Below are 9,786 nucleotides of genomic sequence, written 5' to 3' on the forward strand. Positions count from 1 at the left end.
CTTTTTTTACTCACTTTCTCAATCTTCACACATATTTTCTCTTCTTCTTTCTCTTCTCCCTTTTTTCTCTCTTCTTTTTCCAACTCAACTTTTTCAATATTTACATTCACTAGCACTTTACACTCTTCCCTGGGGTTAACCTCAGTATTAGCCCCACAATTCTTGTCAGGCCTTTTTTCCAACTGCTTAGTAATCTGACCCATTTGAATCTCCAAGTTCTTAATAGCAGCTTCAGTGCTCTTTTGAGTAAAATCAGTTTTCTGTATGAACTGATGAAGAGTTTCTTCCGTCCTTATTGATCTTTCATTAAGTATAGAAAACTGTTGCCATAAGGTTGGTTGTTGCTGTTGCCTTTTGATGAGAGGGTCGCACCTCCCAACAAAAGTTGTGCATGAAAGAATGCAGTATAGTGCTAGGAAGTGACTCCTAGGTCGTCTCACAAGGACCAATATTGCGGTTCAGTCTCAGATCACACACGGAAAAGGGGGGGGTTTTTGTGAAAGTTTTGTGAAAGCAAGTGAACTTAAATTAAATTGAAAACTAAACGCAACCGAACATAATTGAAGGCATTTAAAGTAAATGGAAACAGTGAACGGAACAATCCTAAAGCAAGGTGTGTGAACTAACTAAAATGCAGCAAATAATGAGCACGTAATATGCTATTCAAATGCAATACTTTAACTAAAACATCAAATGCCTAATGCAACTTGGAATTAAAGAAAATATGCAATCTTAATCTAATTAATGAAAGGCACCGAGCACAACTCCATTTCTTCACTGAAATAATAAGTTTAAAAGCGCGTGAACAGTAAAAATAAAATGAAGTAGTAAGCATCACAGCACACCTAATATTTAAATGTACTGATTAATTTAAAAAGTGAAACAATGAAATGCACATCGAAATAGCACTAAAAGCAACACGTGAACAGTAAACCAAACTTTGAAGCTTTCTCTTGCTGGACATAACAGCCATCATCGCGTGTGCCCTGCTTTGCTGAACATGACTGAAAATGAAAAATGCAATCCTATGCTGGACGTGGAAGCCGCAACTCCGTGTGTGCATCTCCAGCTCCTAATCATTTTGCCAATCTTCTTCATTCACCGTATACCTACCCATCTAATCAACACTTTTCTCCAAGCTAAGAAAAATTAAATGAAGATAAAAGAAACGTGCGTCTCTCCTTCCAGCCATCACGTCTCCCTTGTGTTCCAGCTCCTTCACCATTTCCTTGCACACCAACACCTCATGCTTCCAGCCGTGGCAAGCAATCCTCCAACACGTTCTCTCTTCATGCCGTGACACACACTATTTTTTTTTAATTACCGTGCACACCAAAATCCATCACATTTCTTCACTCTAATAGGAAAGTAAATGCACTGTGTGCTGCTTGCTGCGAAAATGAAAGTCTCCACTCGATAGAGGCTGGTTCTCCCACCTCCAAAACCGCATCAACACACCAAATAATGAAGCACCGCTGGCAGCTGCCTCTGCTCCACTTCCGTGCACCATTTCACTTCTACTTCCAGCTCAACATCATACACCAACTTTCTCTAAATAAAAATGGATCCTCCTCGGCTCATTCCAACTCCGTGTGATTCTCCATCCGTGACGCAACCCATCAGCTCTTTTTATTCAATGCAAAACATCATTCCAGCGAAAAATAAAATTCAAAAATCCCATGCCCTCAAAACCAAGGACCGAGAGAGTCAGAAAAATTGCAAGTAGCAGTGGCGGCTAGGGCTTTTCAAGAGCCGTGGGTCACCTTTAATAAGGGTGGGGTCCACACAAAAGAAAAACCTAGGTCTAAATCACTAACTTCTAATTTTTGGGTCTACTCTAATTTACCAAAAATTGACCCAAAATATAAGAGTTGATACAGAAATTTTAAACGACTGAATTACAATTTAATTAATTCAAAAATGTCTGTCTGGAGAGTCTTGAATTTATTTGGCATTCTTCCTGATGTCCCAAAATGTATTTCCGAAATTTTCCTGCATTTCAAAATTGCACTTAATCAGCTCAGAAAATCCAAATTAGCACAATTACAAATTTCCGACCAAATTAAGCGGAATTCGGAAAACTGGGAAATAACAAACAATTAAACACAATTCCCTGGTTTATTTAAGTGCAATAAACTAAATCTAATTCAAGAAATAACGATTCATCAAAATAGACCACACTTAGTCTTTTGCACTCCTGGGCAAAACTAAAACGAAAACCAGGGAACTACTCAAACATCAGGGAGCTGACACAGACTCGAAAGACAGACAACAAAGACTCCAAAACAGAAACACAGTTGCACAATTCTCACAAAATTCTGGACGGTAAAAGGTATAGGCAGAATCCAACACAGAGTCAACAAAAGCAGATACTCAAAGAATCATCGAAACAATTCAGTACAAGGAAAGCAGTCAATCAGTTCAAGAGATGAATCAACAGCAACAGAGCCTCACAGATGCACACAATCAGTGTTTCTCTCAAGTGTTTAAGGTAAATCAATGTCACTCAATGCACTCAAGAAAGCAAACAACAACAGACTTGGCGAGCCTCTAATATCAACACTCGAACACATATGCATGTTCAAATCAAAAGGTCTTTTCATGGTTGTAATGGGGCCAAGGACAAGGGAGGATATATCTGGATAAGAAGCTACAAACCATAAGGAACAGAGGAGCAATGGGGAACAAGTGTAAACACATTCAAACACACCCACAACCTCTAATTCCATCCTCTTCTTGACTCCATTATTCACATTTTTTTTTATATTTTTCTGCTCTCTTTTTTTTCATCCTGTCTCTTTTCTTTTCTCTATTCAGCACACAATTTCAAGAGACAAGATACACCACATATTTACAAAAACAAAACAAGAAGAGGAACTAACTAGCCAACTCATCAGAATCCCCAAGGAGACCACACTTGTTCCCAAAACACTTCCAAAGCTCCAAAATTCCCTAAGGTTAAGGTAATCATGGTTTTTCACTTAGGGCTAGTGTATAAGCATTCAAAACAAAGAAATGGGGGAAAGTATAGGCTCAAAAAGGGTTTTCAAAGGATTAGAACAAGGTAAGCTTATTTGGCTAGAGAGGCTCAAAAACAAAGCTGCCTTTATCACTTCCAAACATGCATATCAATCAAGAGTTATCAACAAGAGTCAAACCAAGGCATATGTGCAAGCGATCAAGAGACATATCACACACAAGAAAGAACATCAAGTGGCTCAAATTCTCACACAGGGCATTTGTGTCACAATCAATTCAACTCTCAAACATCATGATCATCTTCCAAGCAAAGAAAAGCAAGGAATCCAAAATCTCAGAGTATCAATGAAGTGAAGGAAAACTGACAACCTAACCACAATCCAGAATTTACGAAAAGTATGCAAAACTGTACACAAGACACAACAAACTACATAAAAACCGAAACATGAACAAAGAAACAACCTCCCCGAATAGACCACACTTAAACGACACAATGTCCTCAGTGTGTCACAATCAGTAGATCAAACAATCAGAACAATCATCAGATATCGACAAAGTGCAATAAAAGTGAGGAGGGAAGGAGAAAAGAAACTCCCTGAGTCAGATGGGAGGATAGGTGGGGTGGACCAAAGACGTCTCCTCCACCACTACATCCACTAAAGAAGGGTTGCTGAGGAAAGGCTTCAGTCTATGCCCGTTCACCTTGAAGCTTTTAGCTGTAGATGGACCTTGGATCTCTACTGCACCATAAGGATAAACATTAGTCACAACAAAAGGTCCAGTCCATTTTGATCTCAACTTACCACCCATGAGGCCGAGTCTAGAGTTATACAACAAAACCTGTTGGCCCACCTCGAAGTCCTTTCTAACAATAGAACTATCATGGAACTTCTTTGTCCTTTCCTTGTAGAACTTCGAGTTCTCATATGCCTCCAATCGGATCTCATCCAATTCATTCAGTTGCAACTTTCTTTCCTCTCCAGCTTGGTCCATGGAGAAGTTGCAAATCTTCACAGCCCAATATGCCCGATGCTCAATCTCGACCGGTAGGTGACATGCTTTTCCGAAGACAACCCGGTAAGGAGACATCCCTATCGGTGCTTTGTAAGCTGTCCTGTGAGCCCAAAGAGCATCGTCCAACCTATTGCTCCAATCTTTCCTGTTGGGCTGGACAATCTTCTCCAAAATCCTCTTAATCTCCCTGTTGGAGATCTCAGCCTGCCCATTTGTTTGGGGGTGGTAAGGTGTAGAAACTTTGTGCGTCACCCCATATTTCTTGAGCAAGGCTTGCATGGATCTGTTGCAAAAATGGGTTCCTTGATCACTAACAATTGCTCTAGGCACTCCAAACCTGCAAAAGAGGTGAGATCTAACAAAATCTACAACAACCCGAGCATCATTAGTCCTGGTGGCTCTAGCTTCCACCCATTTTGAAACATAATCCACAGCAAGGAGAATATAACAGAAACCAAAAGAAACAGGAAAAGGACCCATGAAATCTATACCCCATACATCAAACACCTCACAGAACAACATAGGTTGTTGAGGCATCTCTTGTCTCTGTTAAATTGATCCTCCTGCTCTCTGACAAGGCTCACAAGTGCTGCAGATCTTCTCCGCATCTTTGAAGATGGAAGGCCAATAAAAACCACAGTCCAACACCCTGCGAGCTGTTCTCTGTATCCCCAGATGACCACCAGGTGAGGAGGCATGACAAAACTGCAGGACCGAGTCAATCTCATGGTCCGGAATGCATCTCCTAGTAACCTGGTCACTGCACAACTTCCACAGATATGGGTCATCCCAAACATAATACTTAGCATCACTCTTAATTTTAGCAATCTGAGCACGTGATGCTAAGGGAGGAAAAACAGAAGCAACCAAATAATTTACAATGTGTGCAAACCAAGGAGTGGGGTGAGAGTAAGAAATCATCAACAAACTCTCGTCAGGAAAGGTATCCTGTATGGGCAACACATCAGCTTTTTCAATCCGGCTTAGGTGGTCTGCAACCAAATTCCGTGCTCCACTCCGGTCTTCAATTTGCAAGTCAAACTCTTGGAGCAGTAGCATCCACCTGATCAATCTAGGCTTTGACTCCGCCTTTTTCAACAGAAACTTTAGAGCTGCATGGTCAGTATACACAATAACAGGTGATCCAAGCAAATATGACCTAAACTTATCAAGGGCAAAAACAATTGCCAACAACTCTTTTTCAGTGGTGGTATAATTTGCCTGGGCATCATCCAAAGTGCGTGAAGCATAGTAGATCACTCTCGGCAGCTTGTCAATTTTCTGTGTCAAGACAGCTCCTAATGCATAATTAGACGCATCGCACATGAGCTCAAATGGGGCTGTCCAATCTGGTGCCTGAATGATAGGGGCGGTGGTCAAAGCTTCCTTCAGGCAATCAAACGCCTGCTTGCATCTGTCATCAAAAGAGAAGTCAATATCTTTCTGCAGCAGTCTGGACAAAGGAAGCGCCTTCTTGCTGAAATCTTTGATGAAGCGCCTGTAGAAACCTGCATGTCCAAGAAAAGATCGCACCTCTCGCACGCAAGAGGGGTAAGGCAACTGCGAAATCACAGATATCTTAGGAGGGTCTACCTCTATTCCCTTTTCAGAAATGATATGCCCTAGAACCAAACCTTGTCCAACCATGAAGTGACATTTCTCAAAATTGAGAACAAGGTTTGTTTCTATGCATCTTTTCAAAACTTTTTCCAGACTGTCTAAACATGCATCAAAAGAGGATCCGTACACAGTAAAATCATCCATAAACACCTCTATGCAATTCTCAAGAAAGTCGCTAAAAATGCTAAGCATGCACCGCTGGAAGGTACCAGGGGCATTGCATAGACCAAAGGGCATCCTCCTATAGGCAAAAGTGCCAAAGGGACAGGTGAATGTGGTTTTTTCTTGATCCTCAGGAGCAATATTTATTTGAAAGTAACCAGAAAAACCATCAAGAAAACAATAATGAGATATACCTGCCAAGCGCTCCAGCATCTGATCAATGAATGGCAGGGGGAAATGATCTTTCCTGGTTGCTTGGTTGAGCCTCCTATAGTCAATGCAGACTCTCCAACTGTTCTGCACTCTAGTTGGGATAAGCTCATCCCTCTCATTCTTCACCACAGTGAGGCCAGTTTTCTTGGGCACAACATGGATGGGGCTAACCCACTGACTATCTGAAATAGGGTAGATGATCCCAGCTTGCAAAAGCTTGGTCACCTCCTTCTTGATGACGTCCATGATCACGGGGTTTTGCCTTCTTTGTGGCTGTCTCACTGGCCTTGCCCCATCTTCCAAAAGAATTCTATGCATGCATGTGGATGGGCTAATACCAGGTATGTCAGCCAAACTCCAACCAATGGCCTTCTTGTGCTTCCTCAACACACCAAGCAACTTCTCCTCTTGAACAGAATCAAGGGAGGTGGAAATGATCACCGGTTTCTTCTCATCATCCTCCAAGTACACGTACTTGAGGTTATCTGGGAGCTGTTTCAACTCAAGAGTAGGTGCCTGCAAGTCAGATTCATTTGTACTTCCTACAAAGTGGTTAGTGCATTCTGACTCCAAAGAATTCACAGGTAAAGGCGGAACACCTATCTCATCAAGCTCCAAATCCATATCCATGACAATTACATTATCAACATCATCCATATCAGAAACATCATCAACATCATGGATATCCAAATTCTCTTCAAAATCAACATCATTCTCAAATTCAGATTCAATGCATGTATGTAGAGAAGATAGAAAAGATTGCTCTTTCTTATGCAAAGAATCAAAATCATCAACAACATATTTATCAATAATGTCATCCAATGCATCGATCCTAAACAGAGAATGGTCCTCAGCTGGAAATTTCATTGCATCAAGGATATTAAAATGAACAACAATATCAGCAAATTCCATAGACAAAGTTCCAGCATACACATCAATCTTAGTTCGGGCAGTTTTCAAGAATGGCCTGCCTAAGATAATGGGAGCGGATCCATGAGAGAATCCCTCCTCCATTTCCAAAACATAAAAGTCAGCAGGAAAAATCAATTCACCAACCCTAACCAAGACATCCTCTATGAAACCTGCTGGGTGGGTAACACTCCTATTGGCCAATTGAATGACCACACCCGTGGTTTGCAAAGGACCAAGAGACAAAGATGCATATATAGACAGAGGCATGACATTAACAGAAGCACCCAAATCAAGCATGGCATTTTCAAATTTATTGTTTCCAATCACACAAGGAATGCAAAATATACCTGGGTCCTTGCACTTTTCAGGGATGTGCGGGACCGACTTACCAATGAGCGCAGATACATTCCTTCCCATGCTTATCCTCTCATTTCCCTTCATCTTCCTCTTGTGTGTGCACAGCTCCTTCAAGAATTTGGCATACTTCGGTATCTGCTTGATGGCATCAAGTAGAGGTATGTTCACCTCTACCTTCCTGAAGGTCTCCAGAATTTCCTTATCCACATCCTCCATCTTTTTGCTAGGAAGTGCCCGTGAAGGGAATGGTAGAGGGATAGGTCGGTCAACCAATGGAGAAGGTGCGGCAGCGGTGGTGGTGGAAGAGGGAGAAGATCCACCTGAAGAAGAACCACCAGTTGGAGAAGAAGATTCACCCACCTCAAATGCCTTGCTCGGACCGTCATGGTCGTTCTTTCTAGGACAAGTAGCAGGCATGGGTGTAGGTGTAGAAGAGGGCTCTGAAGGCACAAAAATCTGCTTCCCTGATCTAAGGGTTATGGCACTCACATTCCTTGGGTTCTGCACAGTCTGGGATGGTAACTTATCCGAATTATGAGACTGCGCCTAGTTTATCTGAGTAGCCATCTGACCCATCTGGTTAGTGAGACTCTGTATGGAAGCTCTAGTCTCCTGCTGAAATTGCATGTTATCCTTCTGAAACTGCAGGTTTTGCATAGTCATCTGTCTCACTAACTCTTCCAACGAAGGTTCAGACGAAGTGGAAGGGTGGGCAGCTGGTTGGGCAGGTGCCTCTTGCTGTTGCTGTTGTTGTTGCCTCGGTGTTGTTGCATAGGTGGAGGCACATATCTGTTAGGTGCTCCAGCATTCTGGAAAGGTGGTGCCTGCTGTTGATGCTGTGGCGCATTGTTCCATCTCAGATTGGGGTGATTCCTCCACCCTGGGTTGTACCTGTTGCTGGATAAGTCATGATTTTGCTGTTGTTGCTGCCTATTGTTGTAGATGTTCGTAGCATAAGCCTGAGGCGCATCAGAGGCAGCAGATTGCTGCAAAGAAGGACAAGCATCTGTATAGTGGTCACTGGAAGGACAAATAGCACATAGCCGTGCAACAGATGCCGATGGAGCTGCAGATCTCTGGTTGGTAGTCAACTGTGTCACCAACTTCGTAAGAGAGTCAATCTTTCCTTCCAACTTGCTTTCAACAGCTGATAAAGACTGGGCAACAACATCATGCACGCCCCTCACCACAATGGTATCATTCCTGGTGCTAAACTGCTGGGAGTTGGAAGCCATCTTCTCAATCAATTGCCTGGCCTCAGCAGGTGTGGTGTCTCCAATAGCTCCACCACTGGCAGCATCAATCATACCACGGTCCATGTTGTTCAAACCCTCATAGAAATACTGGACAAGGAGATGCTCAGGTATCTGATGGTGGGGACAACTAGCACAAAGTGTCTTGAATCTCTCCCAATACTCATATAAGTTCTCTCCACCAAGCTGCCTAATCCCAGTTATGTCCTTTCTGATAGCTGTGGTCCGGGCTGCTGGGAAAAATTTATCTAAGAACAGCCTCTTCAGATCATCCCAGCTAGTGACGGATCTAGGCGCCAAACCATACAACCAATCCTTAGCAACATTTTCCAATGAATGAGGGAATGCCTTCAAGAAGATGTGCTCTTCAGGAACATCATGTGGTTTCATACTAGAACAGACAATGTGGAATTCCTTCAAATGCTTATGAGGACTCTCACCTGCAAGACCATGAAACTTGGGCAACAAATGGATCAGTCCAGTCTTGAGAACAAATGGAACGTCCTCATCAGGATATTGGATGCACAAGCTTTCGATATCGAAATCAGGTGCAGCCATCTCCCTAAAAGTCCTCTCACGAGGTGGAGGTTGTGCCATATTGTTCTCAGTGTGAAAAACAACAAAATCAGAATCAGAATCACGTGCAGATGCAACAGATGCAGTGGATGCAGTATGCACAAAGTACTCAGCAGTGGGATGCACAGTATCCAATGGAACAGACTCAAAAACAGACTCTAAAGATAAATTCCTAGAATGTCTGGCTAACCTATGAAAAGTTCTATCAATCTCAGGATCAAAGGGTGGTATAGGCCTCGGATTTCCCCTAGTCATGCACTAAGTCACAGCACCTTAAAATCATGAAACGACATCACAAAAATTTTGAACACACAAAACAACCTAAACAAACAAATCACACACACTCAAACATACAAGACAAAACACGACACACAAACAACACATTATCAACACAAAAAACCTAAAACTGAACCGTTGGTCCCCGGCAACGGCGCCATTTTGATGAGAGGGTCGCACCTCCCAACAAAAGTTGTGCATGAAAGAATGCAATATAGTGCTAGGAAGTGACTCCTAGGTCGTCTCACAAGGACCAATATTGCAGTTCAGTCTCAGATCACACACGGAAAAGGGGGGGGGGTTTTGTGAAAGTTTTGTGAAAGCAAGTGAACTTAAATTAAATTGAAAACTAAACGCAACCGAACATAATTGAAGGCATTTAAAGTAAATGGAAACAGTGAACGGAACAATCCTAAAGCAAGGT

The 9,786-nt window shown here is 42.4% G+C and overlaps 1 pseudogene; it reads right to left on the minus strand.

Moving 5' to 3' along the window:
- Positions 1-4,542: 4,542 nt before the first annotated feature.
- LOC148195847 (uncharacterized) lies at positions 4,543-9,068 on the minus strand (annotated as a pseudogene).
- Between the last annotated feature and the right edge of the window lie 718 nt (positions 9,069-9,786).

Source organism: Vigna umbellata, chromosome 7 (genome assembly GCF_029865625.1).
Source record: "Vigna umbellata cultivar VRB3 chromosome 7, Vumbellata_1.0, whole genome shotgun sequence".
NCBI classification, from domain to species: Eukaryota; Viridiplantae; Streptophyta; class Magnoliopsida; order Fabales; family Fabaceae; genus Vigna; species Vigna umbellata.